Below are 25,894 nucleotides of genomic sequence, written 5' to 3' on the forward strand. Positions count from 1 at the left end.
TCCAAGCACTGGGATTACAGGCATATCCACCACACCCAGTCTTAGTCCACTGCTCAGCACACCCGGGAAGAAGGGCCAGGATCAAACTGGGTCCCTGAACCTGCTAAGCAGGTGCTTTAGTCTGCTGAGCTATCTTTGCTGGCCCTCTGTATCTTTTATTGTATGTGTGAGTTTCTGCATAATAACCATTTAAAAGGAACAAAAATAAGAAAAAAAAACCAAATACATTCATTTGTTAGTGTTAGTTAGTTGGTTTGTATTTGAATAGAGAAAATTCAATATGGCATGGTATAATAAAATTTGTTGTAGAAGGAAAAATAAGGATATAGAATTGGGGATCTAAAGCCATGATTCTCTACCAAGCTTTAGTCTGCCCACGTTGAAATAGTGGCCAAGACCCTCTAGCTGGTTGGCATTTACTCTAGTGAGCAATACAAGTATTATCATTCCTATATGCACTGGGAACATATTGATTTAGAGAGGTTATGTTATTCCCTTTCTTTCTATTTTTCTTTTTTTCCCTTTTTCTGCTTTCTTGTCCTCAAACCCCTTGATTTACAAAGGTCAAAGAAAGCAGTAGACCCGGGTATAATACATAGGGAGTTTGAAAAATGCAGACAGAGACAGTCTAGTTCTTTTGTGTTTCCTGTACCTCCAGCACTGTTTTGATATATTTTATTTATAAATTAAGAGAAAAATACATGTTTTGTCAAGTTGTCTAGTTTCCCTCTGGGTTCTCGTTTGCTTTCCACAGAATCTTCAGCAGTTGTCTGTCGATGGGGCAAATGTGTTTTATGTATTGGGGTCTATGCCAAATGAAAAAGTTAGATGTGCGCTAGCTTCTGTGATGGGAACAGCATGACTTGAGACAGAAGGATAATGGAAACCAGTGCAGGGTGTCTAGGCAAGATGAGAAAGAAAATTGTTTGGAATATGAATTGCATGATGACTATTGTAATGCTCCTATTATTTTCTAAAAACTCAGGACAACTTTATGGTAAATTTGAACTACTATTACTATGTCCATTCTAGGTACAATCCTTAACAAATGAATTACAACAGACAAATGCTGAAAATCTTAAAATGTTTTCACTTGTTTTACACCCTTATCGTTACCTTGTCATCATAAATTCTTCAGTTCAATCCATTGTTTGTCAGTACTTTTTCGTGATTAACTTTCAAAAACTCAAGCTTGTAAGAATACTTTAAAATAAGCATTATGCTAGAGGTACAAGAACATATTTCAGTGCTTTACTTCTGTTGCCTAGGGAGTACAAGGCAAAATTCAGACTTCAAATATCGTTTTCCATTCTTTGAATAATCATTCGTGTATTTTAGTTGATTATAAATAGACATTGATCTCGTGCTTCTTACTACCTGATGGTAATTCAAGTTAAATTAGTGTGATGTTAAAACTCATACACTAATTTGATGAGAAATTTGTCGGTGTTAGCACAAAACCACATTGAACTTGATCTTAGAAAAAATGAGCCCTTTTGCAAAAGTGTGTTTTTGACTAATAATACCAGAGGGAAATTAATAGAATTGTGGAATATTACACTTTGCATTTATAAAAGAAGGTGATGATGGCACTATTCTTTATCTGCATGAATGTGACTGAGGGGAATAGTAATTATCTGCATTCCTTTTCACTTTAAGAACTACTGTGTCCTGACCTTGTCAGTAATTATAACCACTATGACTTGATTATAGTTTTTAAGGTGTCAAGTCATCACGACTGTCTTAAACATCACCAGAAATTGAGGAAAGGCTAGTGGTAAGATTAAAGAAGCATTAAACTTAGTTAAAGCTTCTCCTTTGTATTATTAAAAATATCAGAACTACACAGTGTTTTCTCTTAATGACTAGAATGCCGAAGATGCAGTGGTCTCATTTTTTACCTTTCTAAGGCAACAATTGGGTTATAATTATTTTAGACTTCTCTAAACATTCTTCTTGTTTCAGTACTTTAAATCTAGTATGTATTTCTCTCAAAATTTCAAGAATTTTCTAAAATCAGTGAGGAAACAGGTCACATGGTTAGAAAAGTCTTTGTGAAAATCAATTACCTTGGAATTTCCTTCTTTTTCCACTATTCCTAAAGTTTTAAATCTAGGTTTATTGGGCTGAAAATATATATCAGTGACATGCCTTCCTGTAAAGCACAATGTCCAGACTTAGGTTTTCAATACAAAAACAGAAGAAGAAAATAATAATCTTTTCTTCTGTTCTACTTAGAGGTATCTGACTCTTTCATTAGACATCAGAATCTGAAAGTACCTCTAGCAAAAAATTTTCCATAATGTTGTCTCAAAAAAGGATTAGTGTCTAGATTGCCATGAGGCACTGATTATGCATCAGTTAATATTTGTGTAGGAAAGAATAGATAAAGAACATCATAAATACAGTTGATAATATTAGATATACTTTTTAAAAGATTTTATGACTGCTAAACATATATCTTTCTAACCAAAACAACTATTTTGTGTTTTAAATATTCAGAGCATAAATAGCTAAACAATATGAGGGACTATAAAATTGAGGATTGTTCTAGATTATCCAACTTGAAAGGTTTTATAACAAACCAATGAATTTCCTACAAACTAGGCTGGCTAAATAGCTAGTGGATTTTTTTTTATTAATTTTATTGAGAAACAAATAGCATTGAGACAGTTTCAAAACCGATTATTAGGACAATTTCAATAATTAATACACTGCATATTCTCCTCATAGTGATTATTCATAGTACAAGATGCAGACATAACATCCTGTACAAACATTATTAGTACAAATATTTCTTCTCATTGAAATAAGAGAAAACAGCTGTATATCTATCCTATTTTACATATACAGATACAAAATGGTCCTTCATTTATATCCCCTTTTTTTGTTTAGTTTTGTTAGAGATGGATATTCCATTGCCATGTAAATATTGCAAGTGTGTGAATTCATCAAAATATTCCAATATAGTCCAGTAGTCCATAATAACAGTGGGTTATCCGTAGGACTGGCCATGCCAGAAGCTGTTGACTTGAACCTTTTACAGCTCAGCATATTAATATGGCTTTACTTTTTATACGTCATTTTTATACCTTTCTGCTGGATGGTTAAGACCAAGATAAAGCAAGACCTATATAACAAGATATGTAACTTTTGTATCTGACAAGGTCAGTCAAATCCACTCAAGATTTACCCTGAAACCCTGTACCACAATTTGTAGATCCTTTATCAGTGTCAGCCATGTGGATGAGTCATGGCCATTGCTTGACCAATGTGCTCTCTGTGAAAGCCTGAGACAATATTTTCTCTCCATGTGACTCTCCTTACGCACACTCTACATCATTGATCATTTTCCCTTAGGACTGTCCTGCTACAGTGCTATAAATAGTTAGATTTCTAAAATTCTGTGTATGGGCTGGTGAGATGGCTCAGTGGTCTAAAGCACCTACTTAGAGCAAGCTAAGCTAAGCAAAGCACAGGGACCGCGGTTCAATCCCCCAGCACCACATGCCAGCCAGCCCCGCCCCCTGGTGGGCTGAGCTGGGCACACACACACAAAATAAATAAATAAATGATTTAAAATAGAAAATAAAATAAAATAAAATTCTGTGTAAAAGTATGTAATTGTTTATTCCTATTTTTTATTTTTTTATTTTTTTCACTTTCTGTAGGGGTTTAAAGTTTAACATATCAATACTTGATGGAAAATACCTGTTCCATGCTTTGTCTGCGATGTTTGATATTCAGACAGATAGTGAGGTTAAGCTCAACTACCTATGTTATAGGGTTATAGTATCATTAAGCTTCTCTTCTGGAGGGTTAACAACTTAAGTTTGCAGACCAATAATTAGAGAAAAATAAGGGTTGCAAGGACAGCCAACATTTTGGCCCTAGCCTTTCAAGGTCAGTGAGGACTCAGGATATAAGAGAACCTGTACTGTAACATCCTGTAGCTCAGTGGATTAAAGTCCCTGCAAGCAGGTGCAAGGGCCAAAGGTTCATTCTCCAGGCCTGCTGTGCCAGCCCTTTTCCTATGGTGCACTGAGAAGGCCACTGAGACTTGGCATGGTGGCGTGTGCCTATAATCCCAGCTCTCGGGAGGCTATAGACAGGCGGATGAATACAAGGGCGATGTAGGAGTGAGACCCTCAACACCCTGTAGACCCATCGCTAATATAAATAATTAATAATAATAATGATAATAATAAAGAATTTCCCGCAAACAAGACTTTAATGATAAAACTAGGAACATCCCAGGAAAAGTGGAACAAACTTATCACCCTGAACATTCCCTGCCAAGTTAAGGTTGCATTTTATGTAGTTAAATCATTTGGACAATGTGTTGCTTTGAAAAGTTTAGATAATTTATTATATTAAAGTCAATGAGTCAAACTAAAGTTTCTTCCTTTTACTTTTATTGTATAATGCTGAATTCCACATAGAAGAAATTAAAAGAAGTATAACATTATTTGCACGAGAAGCTTTATCTTTAATTTCCGACAGTATTAGAAAAGATATTTATTACTAATTTATAGTATAAATTATTACTAATTTATTGATGAGCTCACAGTGGTTGTGAGGTATCTTTTTTTGGTATCATTTATAAGATGACTGAGTAGGAGTATATTTTGTAACCTAAAACATTTGAATAACATTGCATAGTTCTTGAATAGCTGTTGATTGAAACAGTGATGGATAGAGAATTAGCCTCTGAATCATGTTATACACTATGAAATTGGATTATGTTTGCAGTGTTATGGAAACAAATTTAAGAATGAAGGAAGTAGTACAGCATAATATGATTTATTTGGAATATGTCAGAGATAAATACATCATGTAAAACTGAGCACGATGGTGCACCCATGTACCACTTATGCTGAGGCAGGAGAGTCTCCACAAAGTTGAGGCTGTCTTGGGCTACATAATGAGTTTAAGGCCAGCCTGAACTAAAGGCATTTCTCATTTAATGACCTACCTGTTTAACAACGGTTTAGATTTATGATTGAAGTGCACTATCTGGACTTATGACCTGTCTTTTTTCGTATAATTCTATACATTTATTTATGACCTCAATATCATTTTCTTTACAGTATACTTTATGTGTGCACTAGTGTATTTTTTGCTGATTGTACTGTATAGAATATTGCTGTAGTTTTATATCTTGTTATACCTTGAAGTACTGCATTTAGGAGTTATTCAAATAAATGCAAAGTCATGCAGTTGGAATTTTCTATAAAAATATCTTTGTTCTGAATGTTGTAATATAACTATGATATATAATTCCACATTTAGTGACCAATTTATTTAATAACATGGTCACAGAAATGGAACTAGGTCCTTAAATGAGGAGTCTCTACAACTAATAAGACCCTGTCTCAAAAACAAACAAAAAACCAAGTGTATCTTGTAAACTACAGCATTACCAGGCAATTAAAATCTTAAATAATAGAAATAGCATATGATAAGGCATTAACATAATTGCTCATTGCAACCAATTGTATTTATCATTAGCATAACATTATTTTCCCTGGTTTTTCTGTTTTAGAATGTTTTTTGCAAAATCTGAAGTGATATAAATTAAAGTTTGCATCCAAATTCACATATATGCATATATATGCACATTGACCTATTATGTGTTTCAAATGCCCACTTGTCATATCTTTAAAGTTGTCTTATAATCTTTGTTGAAAGTTCTATTTGAAATTTTCTTGGCTGTCAGTGGTGGCTTATGCCTCTTAACACTCAGGAGGCTGAACTAGGAGGATGACATGTTTGAAGCAAACCTGGCTATACAGTAAATTCAAAGGTTTAAGGCTTCCCTGGAGTATGACGTAGCAAGGCCTTATTTCAAGGGATTTTTCTGATATTCGCCACATTAATACAAATGGCGTGGTAATTTATACCTACTAGGCTTCCCCAGGAGATGACTGCTCCTCAGGTATGTCATGTCGACGTAGGTGGTTCTGGGCCTTTCTGTCTGTCTGAAGAATCTACTTTCCCAGTAGGTTCAGAAGGAGAAGTTGCTGTCTGTTTGGTCAGTACCCAGTCTTTGGTACTGGGTTATGATGATGATAATGACTATATATTATCACAGTGCTCTCATACAGGAGAGGAAAACTGATTATAATGAAAGGTGTCCTTGCTAAAGTATTACAGTTCACAGTAGCAGTAGCCGTGAGGTAGCCTGGCCACTGACAAACTAGGGTAACCATTTGCCTGATACTTTTAACCATCAGAGAAAATTCTACATCTATATAACAGAATCCAATGTACAGCAGGAACTTGCAGATGATTTATACCTCTAAAAGTATATTTACATGTGGTGTAATTTAGAAAGATACAGCTTTTTGCTTTTGTTTTAAAAGTCTCACTATGTACTACAGGCTAGCCTTGCACACATTAACCTGGATAGCCTCAGACTTGCAGAGATCTTCCTGTGTCAGCCACCCAACTACTAAAATTACCGGCATATACCACCAAACATAGCTGGAAACTTAGTTTTATTAAAGTGTTTGGATCCTCAAATATTTGTGTCAAATACAAAAAAAAAATCCATAGAAATATAGTTGAAAATTTAATTGTAACTAGCTTTTAATGTTTTCATCACATACATGCCCCATTGTGTTTAATGAAAATATATTATTCATATTTCTCACTTTAGAGACCCATTTGAAGACAATAAAAAACATACTTTTGGGACAGAATATGGACTATCTAGTTTGTAAATTGGAGCAAATATTGCCCTGAGTTTATTCTTCTTAGTGTTAATGCATTTTTAAAAAGTGATTTTGAAACATAGTAATAACTCATGGCATATTTCAGTAAGTTAAAGCATCTACTTCTTAGTAGGAGAGTACAAAAAAAAAAGAAATTTATTCTGTGAGTTAGAGGAGAAGTCGAACATAGGCTATAGAAGGTACAGAACCAGAGGAAAGGAAATGAGTCCAGGGAAGGTCCATATTTTTAATTACTTCCAAAGGGCACTGGTATATGCTTTATAACCATTCATTCGTGTTTTTATGAAGCACTAACTCCTTGAAGCACAAAATTACATGTGTTTGCCTGAAGGCATATATAGAAAAAAATTTACCAGAAACCATAGCTGAGTCTTAGCCACTCGTTTAATATGGATAGTTTTGCAGAGATCTGAGAATCCATCAGAATCTACGGGTTTTGATTAGTTTTTAAGAAGAGGCAGAAAGAAAGCCTTTCAAATAAAAACTTGCCACTAAATTAAATTAGAGATGGTGCTTTGTGATTCTCATCTTGCTAAAAAGTAAGTTGTTAATAGCAAAAATTCCTCTTCTGCAACACTAGAATTTGCTATAAATTCTGATATATCATTGTGAATAGAAATCTCACATTTCTTCTTAAGTTCTTCTTAGTCCTTAAAAACCAGTCATTGCTGAATCTAATTCTAAAATTTGGCTCTCTTCATTTATATTTAGTACCTCAGGTAATTTGACTCTAGTATTAACCAACTTTAAGAGAAGACGTTACACTCTTGTGCCTAAGGTGACCTTGGCTTTACTAAATCATATTTGAAAAGATAATGAGTGTTTTACTGGTAATTCAAACGATATTGTCATCTGGAAAGCCTCTTTGTCTAATGATTCTGGTGAGTCTTTACAGAAGGTGATGTAGGCCTCAGGAGAAGGAGCAAGTAAGTATCTCATGTAGCTAAAAGTCAGATGTGCGCTCACTATTTTCAGGTAGTGACTGTATTGTCATTTCATATAAAATTATTTCCATTAGATAAAAAATCAATTCTTTCCTGCCAGGTATTTAGAAAGCATCGTAAGATCAAGAAAATGACAAAACAGTCAACTTATACCATGGACTCAGTAAACTACTCAAATAATAAATTTTTAAAATCTGTCTTTTGCAAAAAGAATCTCTACCTTTCATCTCTTGCATATCTTAAAGACCGTATCTCAGTTTTTCTTCTTGTTGTTTGTTCTGTCTAATCTGATAGACATACTATGATAGGTTATCTTAAAATCACAGAGCTTTAAGAGATCTGGGGTAACCTAGATGTCATACAACAGAACAGGAGAAAAGGCCTGCACAGCTTCAGAGTGCATGTATATATTGAAGCCCAGAGGGAAATACCTCTGATGAGCCTCATCTGTATCCTTTCTGTGAAGGCCCTGATAACCTAAACTTTCTCCATGTGACTGCAGAAGAGTTCATGTCAATTTTATTTCTTGAACATGTATCTCTCATTTTAGAATCTAAAATCAGTGACCCTAGGGGGGATCACATGGCAGCAGATGAAGAGATAAATTGACAATGTCCATTGTCCACAGCATGCACATGAGCAGCCTCATCTGTGATTGACTTTGTGCCCAATTAGTGCAGTTTCCACCTGCAACTCTGGTTTTCAGAGACATAATACACTTGAGAGCATTACTCAAAGAGAGAAAATACATATACAGGTCTTCAGGAATATAGGACCATCTGGCTAGAGTTACTTTTAATGGCTACATTGAATATTTGTCATTACATTTTAATATAGAAAGCAGGAGGGACAGTATATTATAATGCAAAAACTTATCCAGTCTGGGCAGCTAGCTACTTAAAGGTCTTATGCAAAAGTAAACCTTGTATTTCTTAGATTTGCTTCCTAACCTTACCTCATGTGTTGTAGTTATAGTGCCTTGTTTTCAATTCTTGTGAAATATTTTTAATACATAGTTGTAGGTGGCTTCATTCTAATATGATCAAATATATTTAAGACATTTGTAACATTGCTTTCATTGTTTAATTTAGTGAAGGTTAAATTAAGAATTGTAGTCTTTGTGCTGCAAATTCTTTGTGAATTTAAATTTATGTTTTAAGAAGTCTAACAAACAGAATATTTATTTAAAAATATGGTAAAAAATTGAAAGCAGTAACATCTGTAGAAAGTTTTTCATAAAAAATCATTGACTGAAGGAACAAAAGCATGTCATTGTGTATACCAACCTTTTTTATGCATTATCCACTAAAATGACATTTGAAAAGATTCACAGTGGGTAGCATATGGAATACTCCATAAACACTGATTAGATTTAATAACATTTGTGTCACTGTTTGGTAACATGTACCAGGAATGCATCAGCCATATATTATTAACATCAAAATAACTCAGAAGAAAAGCCCCCAATTAAAGTAGGACTTGCTCACAGATTTAGCAAAATTGCCACCAGCAATAACCACCTCCCCACTTTCCTGGGACTTAGGACTTTTATGCATGCCTGAATTTTAGACTGTAGAGATTACTGCTATGAAAATTATAATAGACGGTGACAATGCCATTTTCAGGCTGTCCAGAACTACACAAATCCTAGTCTCAGAGGGCCAATATTGTTCCCTAAGTAGAGATTTTAGCCAAGTGGCATCAGAGAAAGCAAGATTGCCTTCTGAATTTCAGCTGAGCTGCTCACTTCCTGGTCCATTAATCGCCTTTTGCTTTGCAAATGTGTTTATATCAAGTTCAGCACCCCAATAGCAAAAATTCAGTTATGACTGCCATGAAATTGATGTGCACTGCCCTGTGAGCAACGTATATTGTGTGTTGTTTTTCCACAAGGGTCCTGGGGGCTTTGTAATTGGTCATTTCTAGAGAGGGCAGATGAAAAGTAACCAGGAGAAGAAGGTTGTTGCATAGGACAGCTTGAAAAATCTGTTTCAGAGAAGATAGCTAGCATGCATAAACGGAATAGTCATGATTAATTCCTATGACTGTAATATAGAATATAAAAATATCCAATTGTTTTTATTCTTACATATATTTGCACTTAGTATATTTCTTTGTCTACCTATTTAACCCTTTTGAAAGCTAACGTCCATTATCATTATTTACACTTCCTTTTCAAATAGCATTATTATACCATTCTATAGAAAGCCATTGAGTTAGTTCTGTCATGCCTCATGTAAAGATAGAGATGCCCCGTCCAAAATCAATCATTTTTCTTTTCTATTATTCTTAGCTTGAACCATATGTTGTCACATTTTATAATAGCTTCAAAACATAAAACTGAGTAGTATTTTTTGAACTACTTCCCTTTTCTTCTGGAAATATATTAGGTCTTTATTATATTTCTTTCAAGTATCTAGTATCTATTGCTGCTGTTACTAGTTTATGCATCTGAGCTTCAACCTAATTTAGATAAAACTTTATTTGGGAAAATTCCCTATCTGATCATAAAAGTACAAGCATTTTATTGATTATTTTCTACACATCCTGTGAGATACTTACCTTTACTTTGCGCCTTTATTTGTATTGGAAAAAATAACTTATAAACAGGATAGTATTAAAATATATGATTTGCTAGCTTGACTCATAAAAAGTCATGATATATATTACAGAGTAAACTAATGTAGGTCCATATTCATCATTTTGCTTGTACATATTTTATCTGTTTTCATCCACCAATGAATATTAGGCAGCACTATGCATCATTAAAAAATTTTACTTCCTGCATTATTTCTCCAAATACAATATTGTATAAGCATATTCTTATCCATAAAAAATAGACTGAAGGCATCACAATAAAAATGATAATACATTTATAGAAAAGCTACATCTAAAGCTGTAAAGATGAAAGAACCAGAGTGGACATTCCATTCACCTACTCAGTATTATGTCACTTATGCTGAGATTTCCATCTTTATGTATCTTACTTGTTCTGTTTCACCCATACTGCAATCTAACTGATTTTGTTTTCTCTGCCATCTGCTGTTTGGTTAATATGTGTTTGAATGTGTGTTTTAGGTAAAAGACTTAACACCCTAATATGGTAGGATACTTAGCTCTTATGCCATGATAATAACATCTGGGCATTTTTAGATTAAAAAAATGTACTGTTTTGTACATGTAAGTAAAATTCATGACCTAACCTGCCAAAATGAGAATAAACTGAGAGGCTAAAAGGAAGGAGCCCTCCTACCCACACAAGAAAAGAAACAAAACCTTGTTTCAGAGTCTTTCCGGTATTGATATATGAAAGAAGCATACCTTAACAATTTTGTTGTTGTACGCTTTTTTGTTTTAAATTTTCACTGAACCTATTCTGTCAGTGGTTAGGACCTTATTTCTGTATCTGAATTTCCTAGACAAGCTAGTGATGACTTTCAGTTTTCTTAGGCAGCAGCATGTCTTCCAAGGGAACATGTTACAAATGGAAGAAAACTTGAGAGTAAACAAGGCACTTTGTCCACTTATGATCAGATAATAGAATTTTTGTGTTGTAGCTAATAGCCCCAATTCCATTGCTGTTGTCAGGGTAACTCTGAATAGAACTTTGACGTCTTCTTTCACCATTTTCACAAAGTAGCTTTAAAAATGTATATATAAGAATCTATCTGGGCACATCTAGTATTATTTTTAACTTCCCACTCCTAAAGACGAACACATGTATGCAAACATACATACTTCCTCTTGATGCTTAAGCAAGTTCTATAGTAAAATGAGGGCTTCCTTATTAAATACTCTTCTAGTATTATGAACTGTACCAAAGTGTTACTCAGTGGGTTGCAAAACTTCATCTTGCATAACTGAAACTAAACCAGTTGAACATCAACGCCTTGCTTCTTTTTCCACCTAGCTCCTAGCCAGCACCATTTCACTTTGTAAAATCATACCATATTTTTTGTTCTGTGACTGGCTCACTTCACTTAGCATAATAGTCTTCACTATTTATTCCTATTATGACGTATCACAAGATTTCCTTCTTAGTTGAATACTATTCCTTTGTATGTACATGTCACATTTTCTTTAACCATTCACCCACTGCTCATACCTAAGCTGATGCCTCATCTTGGCTATTGCAAGTAATGCTGAAATAAACATGGGAGTATAGATAGCTCTTCAAAATTCTGCCGTTTTTTGTTTTTTGGGTTTTTTTTTTTTGTTCTTTTGTTTGGCCAAGATCTGGTTTTGTATTATACATTGACATTCTAACATATATGATTCCAAAGAACTTAAATTTTGATGTGTCAGAAAAAGCTACACAGCAAACACATTAAAAATGGATTTGTTGTTATAGTTTATATCCATGTCACAAACTGAACACTATTTAAATTGTTTCATCATTGTTTGTTTTTCTCAATAGAAAATATTCACCTGATACATTTTTATCTCTCCAACAAAGGAAAGAAAATGAGTGTGTTCTTTGGAAATGATGACACTGTTTGAATAGCTTTCTCTACATTAAAAAAAAATCTAAAAATGTCCTCAGAATTAAACCGTGCCATTTCATATTTATAGCATATTAAACTATAATAGAAAAAGTCCAATAGTGGCCAAGAAAAATTACTAAATTCATATATTCATTTGTATATGAATATATGAGAGCATTAGAATATGGAAATATTCTAAAGTATTTGACTCTGTAACTGGGACATTTCAGAGTGCACTGTGTTCTAAAATGCACTTCCGTTCAACCATACATTGTTTTATTGAGTGAGGACATTGAACTTCAGCTTAGGGTTACATGATCATCTAAGAATTCATATAATAAAGTGAGGGCATGAAGATCTTTGGAGCTTAGAGAAATAGGAACTGGAAGTATTATGCCAAGGGTTACAAATGGCCTATATTGAAGTGAAATAAGAATCCTCAATAAACAATTGGTATAGAAAATACCAAGTTAGGGCCAGCCACATAGCTCTGTGGATTAGAGCCTGCTTAGCAGATGCAGGGGCTGGGGTTTGATCCCCCTTGTGCTGTGCCAGCCCCGCCCCAGGGGCACACTGAGAGAGCAATTGAGACTGGGTGTGTGGTGGGCACCTGTACTCCCAGCTCTTGGGAGGCTGCAAACAGTCAGATCACTACAAGTCTAATTTAGTAGTGAGACCCTCAGCACCCTCTACACCCTTCCCTAAAATATAAAAGACCCAATTACCATATACTTACAAGGTCTTTTAACTTGTTTGAGAGATTTGCAACATACAAAAGATTTACAAATATAGTTGAGCTATAAGATAGGCATACTGCATATTTTAAATAATCATTTAAAAGGATATATTCAACTGTTTCCATTAAAAAGACAACATATTTTTTCTCCTGATGTTAATACTTTCATTTTGTTAATACTTTCATTTTACCTAGATACTTATACAAGTGGACATTTTACAGGTAGAAGGAAGGGCACAGAATTTATATTCCCAATTGCTTTATTTTTTAAACACAGTGATCTCATGGAACACAGTGTCACTGTCCATGAAAGAAAAGAAAAAAGGAAGTGTAAGTGTCTTTCTGTGAATCATAGGTCTTTCTGTTGCCCACATTTGATTCCTTATGATAGACAACTAGTGAACTTAATTTTGGTTTTTTTTTCCTAATTTTATTGCCATTTCTTTGCCTAGATAGAAAATGTTGTTACATAAAGGTAAATAAGAAATAGTAAAGAAGTTTCATCTGAATTTGGAACTACTCTTTGAATAAGCATGATTAGAAACTATTTACAGTTGAGTATTACATTTCTCCAACCTAAAATTGGGCATTTGAAGGCAAATATAGAAAAAGTGCTCATAAAATGAAAAAATAAAATAAAATGCCCGAGAATTTAGACAATTTTATTAAAATAGAATAAAGCTTACAAATTCATTTCAAAACAACAGACAACAAAATTACCTGGTGCCATCAAGATTATAACACACACACACACACACACACACACACACACACACACACACAGCCTGAACAATAAAAATATGAAATATAGTGATTCTCAGATACTTGGCATCCCACTTCTAATTTCCTGATTCTTTATAGTGATGTTTGTGTCTGTAAGGATATTAAACTTTTTCAGACCCTAACTTTGTTCCTGTTGAAAACAATAAAACCCAGTTTCCAAGAAACATACCCTTTGGCCAAGTTCACACTTTCTACACAGTTTGCTTCTTTGACAGTTGTAGTAAAATGAGCTTTTTATATTCATTAGAATCTTTTGGTACAGATTACACAATCTGATATTTTGCTGCCTTTGATTAGACTTATATTTTTGGGCCATTCTATATTTGAGGGAGAGCAAGTAAAGGAGTTGATTTTAGTGAACCTAGTGGAATGTTAAGTGATCATCCTTATTGAGATCTGATTCAATATGAGGAAGTCTGGCCTTTGCTCCCTTTGCTTTAGTCTGCCATTCCTCAGTACTGCTAGCCAATGGATCTCCCTTTTACCAGAAGCCCAGCTATTTCAACTGCCTGTGGGATACAGTCATCCCAGGATTTCACAGATATTTCAACTCAGCGTAGCTAAAACTAATCATGATTTCATGATTGTTTTCCTCCCACATAGTGTTCCTTTATTTTTCTTGTTTTCTGATGAAAATAGACAAGTTTTCATGAATTATGTTCAGAGTCACCTAGGTGGGAAAATACCAGGGTTTTTCCTCATTAACTTTGGCTCCTAATCACTCAAATCTAGTAAGTCACACACCACCATAAGTTTACCTTTTCATTATTACATATTAATTGCTGATGTTCTGCAGTGTTTGTTTACAAGGTACTTGTTATGGTTTGTGTCTAGTTGTTCCCCCAAAGCCTCATGTAAGTCATGGGGCAGACCTGGCTTGAGGAAGTAGCAAGTGGCTTGAGGGGCAGGAACAGAGGACCAGGATGTGGCACATGGGGAGGGGCCAAAGGCCTGAACCTTAAACTGGCAGCATGTGCTCCAATTCCCCATCAGCAGTCACTCTTACAGGTATGGAGTGGGTCATTTTGGACATGGCAGTGTCCTCCAAGGTCTTACTATGTAATTCAGTAAGTTTTAAACCATGAAACCTCCAGGAACTGTGAGCTAAATAAACCTTTCCTTGCTTCATTTTGAGTGTCAGGTATTTGTTCCAGCAACAGAAGAGTAACTAATACAATACACTCTCAGAGGACCAATTTTCCATCTCTTCAAACCATTCTTTTCCCCATTCTCAGAGTTGGATTTATAAAATCATGTTCATAAGATTCCTTGCCTAAAGGCAGTGATTATTCATTAGTGAGAAAGAAACTATAAAAGGGTTGTATTCATGATTTGAGGGAAAGAAACTACCAACCTGCTAGATGTCCAGTATGAGTTCATGTTCTCCTTTGTCAAGGAATGAATTTTAGGAAGAACAAGGGTTAAGAGTGGAATATATTTATTGAGGGAAAGAAAGCTTCTGTCCAGGTAGACCCAAGTGGGTTGCTCAGGAATCTGCCTTTTCTAAGGACTTTTATAGAGCAGATCCATAACGTGAGATGGGTCCAAGGTGAGAAACATCAGACATCAAAAGGTGGGTGTTATGGTTTGTATATAGGTGTCCCCCAAAAGCCTCATGCAGTCATGGGGAAGCTTCTGGAGTTTGTGCTTAACTCTCAGTCCACTGGGATTATGAGTGTGAGTGCTGCTGGGATTATGGGTGTGAGTACTTCCTCCAGCCTGGGGTGGAGAGCCTGAATGCAATTTAAGAGAAACAGACTTCCTGTCTGTTGCCATTATTGCTGCTGTCACTCCCTTCTCTCTCTCTGCTTTTTGCTGCTGCCATGAATTGTGGCTGTCTGCCACATTCTACTTTGCCTTGGAGCTAGCTGAGTATGGACTGAAACCTCCAGTAAGTCTGAGCTAAATAAACCTTTCCTTCCTTCATTTTGAGTATTGGGTATTTGTCCCAGCACTAAGAAAAGAGTAACTGAGACAGTGGGCATGAGGTGGGACAAAATTATATTCAACCAAATAAGATTATAACTGTTCAAGTAAAGTTGATTAAATTGTGATCAAACAGAGATGCAAGTCATATAGCAAGCAGGCATGAATACAGAATAGGGCTTTTCCTGTAGGGGGTTAGGTTGGATTAGAGGTTCTTCTTGACTCTCTCAAAGTGATAGCCACCTAATTAGTATACCAGTCTCTGATGTTTGTCCTTAGGAATTATGTAAATGTATTTGTTTACCTTTTGTTTTGAGGTCTGGCCCACAGCAGAAGTGTCTCTCTCAACAGTTATAAGGCATCTTGTCTTCTGCACTGGCTTCTTTGAGCGCCTAGCTTATTTAAGTACCTATAATATTTTTGTTCAACTTAGTTGTCTATGACAATTACCTAGAAAAAAAATATGAAGGGGTTGCATTGAGCTCCTTTTCAGTCTTAGCCCCTTTGACATCTCCCTGTATGCCCAAACTGTGTCGTTCTAGATTAGCCACAGTTGCTTGAATCTCCAGATATAGTGACAATTTTATTCGTTCTATTTTTACTATATGGACTCCCTTCTCTCTGACAGGAAAATTATTCCGTAACTTAAGATAGAACGTGAAAGTTACTTCCTAAACCTTTCCTTAAAAACCCAGGATCACTCCTTTCTCTATGTCTGCATATCTCTTGAAACTTTTTGTGTGGAGCCTATATTCTTGATTACACACTCACCCTCTCCCTTTTAAAATATGAATCAGGGGCTGGGGAGATAGTTAAGTAGAATAAGCACTTGGCTGGCAAGCGCAAGGGCCTGAGTTCAATCCCCAGTTCCGAAAAAAAAAAAAAACCAAAACTATAAAAATATGAATCAGTGTGTCATGCTGGTATCACACAGATTTGCATTTCAGGGATGTAGAAGAGGGTATCCAGGTTTAAGTCCTAAATCCCCTTTCTACCTCAATGATCTCCCTTAGGCTATTGTCATCGTTTGTAAAACACACTCGATGATAGTATTTATAGGTTATAGGGCTATTGTGAGCTTTGAATAAGAACATGCTTTTGCACCTTTAATTTAATGCCTGGATCTTTCTAAGAGTTCAGTAAACATAGGTTTGTGTTACTGCTGCTCTATAGTTATTTCCCTATCTGATAAAACTTTGGAGGGCATTAAGTGCCATGTTGTATGACTTGACTTTGGCCTTCTTTAATCCCTATAAGTTTCTTATATAGATTTTGCACATGGTAAATGTTCCTGAGAGCTGATGTGAGGTAGGACTAGAGCTATGACTCGATCTAATTCTCGTATATGCACACTATGAATATTAACTGATACCGACATTCCAAAATATATACATTAATCTTAAAAATTTATGCTCATAACTTTTATGTTTCTCTAAATACAACTATTTATGTGTCAATCTTGGTAGTTACATATTCCCTCACACCTGCTTTTTCACTGCGTTTCATTCTTTATAACATTTTTGATAATTTATCAAATATACTTCAATTATATTTGTATAATATATACTCTTCAGTGATTATGTACTAATTAGTACACTTACTATCATATGGACAGTACTTTAGATTTCATTAGCCTAGGATATTTTTGTGGTGGGTGTTTTAATTTAGGTAGCATTTCTTAATGCTGCTGAGTGAAGAAAATCTGATTCTGTTGCTTCCCTGTTTAGAATGCTTCAGTGTATTATTCCTTAGGAAAAATTTCAAAGTGCTTATTTATTTGACCTGCATAATCTGATCCCCTATTTGCTTCTGAAATCATTTCCCTCCTGTCTCCCACTTAGTCCAGGGGCTCCAGCATGATGTCCAGTCTTTTTCGTCTTCTTTGTATTAACACAGTCTGTAATTTCCTCCCAAGCTCTCTTTCCCTCTCCCCAGTGCTCCATTCCTCAGCATTTCCTCTATAGGGAGCAGTTTTAAGAGAGATTGCTGGACCCCTGCCCCACTCCTATCTCCTGCAAGTCTATTACATCTGCCAAATATGTAGTTATACGACAACATATAATTTCTGTCACACTTTTCAAATGCAGTTTTAGAAGTGTTTTGTATTTATTGCTTTCCTCACCAAATTTATCTCCCAGCAAAGCAGTGACCTTGTCTAAAAATTTGCTACTGTATCATCAGCACCTATAAGATATCCAGCATATAATGGATATTTAGTCAAGGTGTTTGAATAAGTGACAGAAAAAATCACTCTGTGAGGTTTCTCTGTATACTAAGCTAGACCATTTTCGAAAGAAGGATGAAAAACTGATTTCACAGATGCAAACAAGCCAATATAGAATGGCGGTAGGAACAGGAGGAGTGCTGAGTGGACTTTTTACCTCCCTGATGATCGTTATATCTCTGTCTTTACCTGGAGGTTAATTTGAAACCGTTCCCTTTATTCCACCTGATTCAGGCTACATAGAGAAAGGTGGGATCATGGAAAACTATTTTCATCTCTGTGGTACCATAAATGCCTCCTATATGTGAAAAACTGTAGACTTTGCTCCAAAATCATCAACTAGGCTATCTTTGTTATATTATTTGGTTGTCTTATGCTTCAGTTTTGTAACATCATTTTTCAAAGATATTTTGGTCTATGTTTTGAACTATTGTAAAGCACTACCTTGAACTCAACTGCCTTCTCTATTGTCCTTGTTAATAGTTTGCATTTTTAAATATGTTGAAGGCATAGTCGCCAAATAATCTATAGTTTGTAAGTAAATTTCAGCTAGTTTAGAGCCTTAACCATAGTTACAAAGATATTTCTTTGAAATTTTAATTTCTAACTAAAATTATTCAAATTTAATGGAAAATGGTCATATTTTATTTTTTTACATTTAGGAGAAACTTTTTGACAAGTTACAGAAACCACAAATGATGTCTCTAAATTTTCAGTAGATTATACATTTGTGACTTTCTTTTATTTAAATAGGTAATTATGTCATGTTGCTAACTCCAGCCTATGTGAAGGTTAAGTGGATCCCAAGTTGACTTTTTATGTGTTCTTTAAAAATCCAGCATAATGATATTTAATATTTTAATTTTTTATCAAAATTTTAAGAAATTAATGTACTGCCTATGAAGATAAGAAATTTTTAACAGATTTGACTCAGTTAGCTGTGTGATAGAAACCTCTTTATCTTCAGTGCTCTGCTAAGATTTATTCAAGTTCTAATGTAGCAGTTTTAGGTAATAACCATGATTATTTACATAAAAGTGAAATAAAATTTGAAACAGCTTTCTCCACCTAATATTTGATAAAGTATTGCTATTTTGTCAATTAGAGAGCAAGAGTTACTCTTTCACTTTCTACTAGCTGATGGCCATGTAGGTATAGATGCCTAAAATAGCTGAAAACAATATAAAATGCACATAAAAGTGTGAAGACAGTCTTTTACTTTCTATTGGGTACTGGACTACCAAACAATGATAACTATTTCTTTTTCAATTTTAAGTGCTTCATGCTTACTATATTACTAAGGAATATAATCTATAAGCTTATGTGTAATCACATAAACATAGATGATAAAAACTTCAGACAGTTCTACTTAATGTGTAAATAGCCAGTTAACTGTGATTGCTGTTTCCCTGAGTCATGTTCTCAGTGAGATAATATAAAATACTGTGTAAGACCTAATGTGTGTATTTTGTAAATTAAATTTATAGATTTATGATTGAGACCCATTTGGTTTCAAATTAATTATACTTGCAAGAGTTTAATTTTTGACCTGCTACTATTTTTAAATGCTATACACATTGCAGTTTATAAGCCATACGCAGAAGACTTCTGTTATAGAGAAGGTGATATGATTTTAGTTCACAGTTATCTTACATGACTTTCATGCCTAAAAAGGCAAAAATACTAGTCTTTGTAGAGCAAGAAATTTGAAAGTTGAGTAGTAAAAGGAAAAATTTTCTCAATTGTTCCTCCATATTTGATCAGATTTTATGTATTAGATATACCACACTTCAGCACTGTACTGGTTAATTTTAGAGTATGAATTACGAAGAATTTCTCTCATTTTGAAAGTTCATTGTTTCAGCAGGATTTGTCTCTCTAAATATCAAGGACTTCCTAAATTGTTTGAGCAGATGGAAAACAATCATTGTCCACAGTGGTCCTGACAGAGGAGAAAATAGCTCCCCACTCATTAGGTGTCACATGTGCTAACTTTGTTGTCTCACAACATTTTGGAATGAAATAATAAACTAAATGAGGAAGTTTGGAGGGGTTTATTGGAAAAAAGCAGAATAGCTCCTGGGTTTTCAGGGCCCTCAATGCTCTTTGTCAGAGATAATTTGTACAGCAAACCATAATGTGCGTACAACATAGGTCAAACTATAACCAATGTATAGGATTGCAAGTAGCTAGTTACTGAGCTGGTACTGATTCAAGAGAAATGAGCCACAGGGCAAGGATAAGAACAGTAACATTTTGGGAAGGGATGGACCCAGATGTTTTGGTCACCTACCTATGTTTCTGATGCCTAACTGGCCACACTGGAGCAGGTGGTGCTAGCTGTAGTAGAATGTCAAGTTGCTGTTTATCCCCAGAGAGGCATGCAGCCATGGATATTTTGTCTCCAACTTGAGGTCTGCCTTTCTTCAGATTGTTCTCCAGCCACAATTTTGGTGTATTTCCATCTTCTGCACTGAACCTCTTAAGAGTTCAATCCCTCTTTGACTGTATGTTAATTTCTGTCTCACTTAGCCACCTATAATAACCCAGTACAGAGTAATCATCCTCCCCAGAGTGCCTTATTCTTTGACGTCATCGTAGTCATTGTAACTTATGCAGCACCAAGCAAAGGAAAACCAGGTATTCTGGAGTAAATTCCTTTTTTTGCTATGAGTAACGGTACTTCTTCATAAAGCAATGTCAGGAGAAGTCCTAGCAGCAGATATAGAGTGTGCCCACGTTCAACCTCCCTGTTGCTCTCTAAATGTGGCTTTCCTTTCAGTGCTTTCTACATACAGCTAAAGGAAGACTGACTGGCCTAGTCTAGTTAATCAGAGTAATCTGCAATACGTTTCCTAAGGTCTCAATTCCACCTAGTTTTAAATAATTTCAAGTAAGGATTACAGCAGACCAGTTCAAATCTATGGATGAAACAATCTTTCTCTTCCTTTTATATAGATACTGTCCAGGTACAGAAATGCCTACTTATACTAGGGAATAGAATACATTACATAAAAGGTATGTAAAAGATACCTTGTGTCTGTATAAGAAAATTACATTTGATTTCTGGAATCAAAACTCTCAGTCATTCACCAAGTAGTAGTTCATAAAATATATTTCATAATAAATTATTTATTAAACATCCTACTGCATGCTTTGAAGACTGACTTCTTTGAAAATTTTTTTTTTTTTTTTTTTTTTTTTTGTGGAACCGGGGATTGAACTCAGATCCTTGAGTTTGTCAGTCAAGTGCTTATCCTACCGAGCCATCTCCCCGGCTGAAAGTATATTCTTAATTTCTATTCTCTACTATGTTAGATAAATAAAATGTTCATCAATAAGAAACATGCATATATTTCCTATATGGTGATGTAGATGGAGATCTACAAAAATAGAGCGGGGATACTGTAGGGAGAGAGGTACACTATAGTTTGGAACTGGGAATATTTATGTCCTTTTCTGTGGTGAAAATCTGTAGAATTCAGTAATCCGTAATGTCCTCTTGGTTTGATAGGTGGGGAAGATATTCCACCTACAGAACGATAATGATGCCTTCTTGGGCAGAGCCTATTTAATAGGTGAAAATATGGTCTATTCCCAGTTTGTTAAAGACCTTTTCCAAGTAGGAAAGGAGTGACCAAATCAATTTTCACACTGAAAAGAAACCACCCTGGGCTTACTATAGTCTGAGAGCCCACAAAAATATTTTTTTTCCAACTGGGCTGAGGTCTTGAAGCTGAAATTTTCAAGTTAGCAGGACCAAAATACAAAAAAAATGGCCATAGCCCAAAGTGGGAGAAGATGGATATCCAAGATTTTAGAGAGAAAACTTCTGCCCTTTTTCTACCTTTTTTGTTGTTTTTCTATTTGAGCTCTCAGCAGATTGGATGATGGCACCCCACAATTTTGAGCCTGATCTTCCTTACTCATTCCACCCATTCAAATGCAACTATCTTTCAGTAAAACCCCTAGAGACCCACCTAGAATAATGTTTTAACAATTGAGTATTCTTTAACCTAGTCAAATTTGACTTACAAAATTAACAATTATATCTACTAAAGTATCTACCAAAGCAACTTCCAGATATAAAGATGCAAATTTAATTTAAACTGACTGTCATTGTACTGATAAATATATGCACTATTACATATATAGCACTAAAATGAAATTGATGTGAAGGTCATTGTCATTGTAAACAATACATTTCTACCATATGAAAAGAGCAGGGTATCATGCCAGGAACTATCATAATATTTATATTCTAATCCTAGATGGATGAGTACCTTTTATGTAGTTTCCACAACAATAAAATTTACATACTATTATTTTTCTGCCTTTATGAAAAGGTTGTTTCAAAAATACAGAATGGAATGAAAGGACAAGCATGCTGTGAATTTTAAATGATGAAATGCAAATTGATAATGGTAAAGTTATTTATAACATCAGATTATCAGTTTCTTCAGGGTACAGATTAAGGCTTTAAGGATGTTTGTACCAATCACAGCGTTTAGCAGAGAGCTAACCAGTATCTTCCATTTAATAACTCCTCAAAAAGTAAAATAAAAATCTCCTAAGTGAAATAAGGGACTGAAAAAGAGCGATATTATCACGCCATACATTGGAACTTCAGTGACTTGGTCGCAGTGCTGAGCCATTTCAGTGCTGACTCATGCCATCTATCCTTTGTACAAGGTTATAACTTTAAAGGTAAGTGAAGGGCTTGTAGACTGTGTTACTTTGCATTTTTTATTTCAAAGATGACCCATTCCTAGATTTTTTTTCTAATTTCTGCACTGTGATATACATACAGAATTTGTGAAACCGTTTATTTTATTTTATTTTATTTTTTGCTAAAAACACAAATTTATGAGATGTGTTACTACATGAACATGTTTTGTCTGGTGAAAAATTGTGTTAGGATAAATGGGAAACAAACCTTTTTACCTTTTTTGTTATCTTTTGCTTTTTCTTTGTGTTTTATATATGTTGAATTTTCTGAAATATTCAGTTCAATAATTTGCATTGCTAATAAATTATAAGTAAGTTACCTCACAGTGTGCTTGAGCCTAGCAAGTCCCTACCAGGGGTCTGCCATACCCCATTCTCCACTAGAAATTGAAAGTACTGTAGCATTTCTGCTGTATATAACCAGGATTAACATATTCTTAACAAGCAAAAATATATGGTGATAGTCTCAAAGCTAAAACGATCAGAATGCACATGAATCATTACTTACTCTTTTGAGAATAAGAAGTAGAAGCTGTCCGAATTCTATTAATTCTTTCAGGTCTATTAATATCAACATGAACTTGAAGGTTGAAAGATTTTAATGTCACTTGTTAACAGAGAAAAGCTTGTTGTGCTGCTAATATGAATGCTAATAGTTAAGTAGCATAAAGAAGAGAACATAGGTGGTGGCATCTCATTTTTAAAACCATGGTGCATTTCATAAATGTCAGCTGCAAAGTAATTATCCAGAAATGGTCTGACTTCCACATCCACTTTATTGTAAAACTAGAGCTGTGTTCCCATAGAAAATAAATTTGGCTTCCAGTTACAATGAAACACACTGAATAATTCAGAAAGGCATATGAAATCCAAGTATTTCAAGGCACAATTTCTCAGTTACTGATTTTTTTAAATTAATTAATTAATTAATTTATTTATTTATTTATTTGGTATAGGGTCTCGCTACACAGCTTGGACTGGTAGTGATCCTCCTGTCTCAGTCTCCCCAATGCTGGGATTATAGGTGTACACCCCCACACCCAGTTTTGTTGGCCAGCATGGCACGCCTGGGGTTCTGGGGCTGGCATGGCATGTGGTACTGCGGGTCAAATCTGGGTCCTTGTGCTTGCTTAGCCAGGCACGTAGATCGCCAAGCTATTTCTCCAGACCCTCAGTTCCTGTTTTTGAATAATTCTTCCACAAAATATTAATATGCTATACTGAATTTCAAAATAGTATAGCATATATTGTACTATTGATGCTCCATCCTTCCTTAATTGCCTTTTACATCTTTTTTTTTCTTTTTGCAGAACTGGGGATTGAACCCAGGCCCTTGCACTTACCAGGGAAGTGCTTATTCAACTGAGCCACCTCCTGGGCCACCGTACTATTGAAATAGATGGAAAATATGAATCCTAACCTGCTAGATGTCAAATACACCGAAAATTAGTGTGCCCTGAAATCAAAGAGTGAATTCCAAAGGACAAAAATTTAAAAGCAGGAAAGTTTTATTGAGGAATAGAAATAGATCCTGAGAGACAGCCAGGTCCTGGAAATGAGTTGCCAATGAGGCCTTTTGTAATTTATATGGCAAAGTCATAGTGTGGGTAAAACATGGGTGAAACTATAGTCTATAAGATTACAAGGAAAACTGCTTAGCTAACATTAGTCCTATAATGAAAACGGTCACAGAGCAAGGGTACATGGAAAGAGCAAAGGCAAGAGGGGGCCAGGGAGATGGCTCAGTGGAATAAGCGCTTCCCTGGCAAGCTCAAGGGCCTGAGTTCAATCCCCTGTTCCACCAAAAAGAAAACAAAAGAGCAAAGGCATTTGGGGGAATGCATGGGTCTGATACTCTGGTCACCCACCTGGGTGACTGACTGATACCCAGGTCCACTTCCTGGACCAAGTGTTTTTAATTACAGTACAATGCCAAGTAACTTTTTATGCCTTAGGGAGGCCTGTAGGCCTGGCCATTGCATTTATATCTTGAGGCCTGGACTTCTTCTGATGCACTTCCATTCACCATTCTGTTGTCTTTATTCTTTCTGCTGTCTTCCTTGACAGTGCAGTCCCTTTCTGACTTCATGTTAATTTCTGTCTAATTTAGCTGCCTATAATACCATTAGCCTCCTTTCACAATTCCAAGTCTATTACTTTTCCATCTGCACATAAATTTTACTCTGATCATTAGCAATTTTAATGCATTTGACTTGAATTTTAAATTATTGATCTGGTTTTCTTCTCTATTCATGGTTAGTCTATTTGTCTTTCTCTGAAATGTTCTTTTCAATTAACAATCAAAAGTTATTAGCTACAGAAGAAAAACTGGAAGGCATTGCTCCAAAATATTCACAATACTAACTGCTGAATTTCAGGGCTTTGCTTTTTTTTTTTTTTTTTTTTTGCCTTACCCTGCCTAGGTTCATGGCTGAGACTTCTATAAAAATGATAGATTAATAAAAAGATTACAAAATAATGGAATATAAATTTTATGAGACATGGAACACCGAAGCTCCAAATAAAAGGAGCCATCATGAGGGAGTATGATTGAATAACTAGGATAGGAAGTGGGAGAAATTTAGTAATTGTATTTGTACAGGTTCTGCTCTGTGTCAAAATACCACAAAAAGTCACTACAACCCTGCTCTTCCAGTTATGGGATGTACAGTTCTAGATGGAGAGTATGATTACTGGATTTAGAGGCACATCAGAAAATTCTTCTCTGGCTGCTTCAAAGGTGAAGGGAAGTTCAGAAAGTAATACCAAAGTACTGTATTTTGTGAGAGTATATTCTGAACCCTGTCAATATTACTTCTAGTGTCTCCCTTTCTTTTTCTTTCATGTGGGAGAGCAGACAGACAGACAGAACATGTCTTAAATTTCTAATTTTTTATTCCTGTTTGTTTTTACCTTAGGTTATTCATAAAAATATATGAAGTGTATTTTGTGCTATATAAACTTATTTGATTAACTTTAGCAAACATGTTGTACCAAACATGTCTCACATGTTTATACTTTAATTAGTTCTGCCTATTTGAAACATTTTTCAAACTCACTAATATGACCTCAGAAGTTTGTGTACTGAATTCTGTGCCCATCCACTCAAATAATTCGTTGCAGTCCTAACTATCCAGTGCCTCAGAAAGTGAGTGCTAGGCAGTAGGGATTTTGAATATGTAATTAAAATGAAAGGAGCTTTTTAGGATGTGCCCTAATGCAGTGTGACTGTTTTCCCTTATAGGAGGAGAATAGACATGAATAACACAGAGTGATGACTGTGAGGACATAGCAAGAGGGTAGCCATCTGCAAGCCAAGGAGAAAGGCTTCA

The 25,894-nt window shown here is 35.1% G+C and overlaps 1 protein-coding gene across 5 annotated transcripts in view; it reads left to right on the plus strand.

Annotated features, from left to right (window-relative positions):
• The window catches only part of Diaph2 (diaphanous related formin 2), an 890,957-nt gene that overhangs the window by 621,539 nt on the left and 243,524 nt on the right, over positions 1-25,894 (plus strand). The gene's annotated exons all lie outside the window — the stretch shown is intronic.

This window comes from Octodon degus, unplaced genomic scaffold, assembly GCF_000260255.1.
Source record: "Octodon degus isolate 3935 unplaced genomic scaffold, OctDeg1.0 scaffold00198, whole genome shotgun sequence".
Classification (NCBI taxonomy): Eukaryota; Metazoa; Chordata; class Mammalia; order Rodentia; family Octodontidae; genus Octodon; species Octodon degus.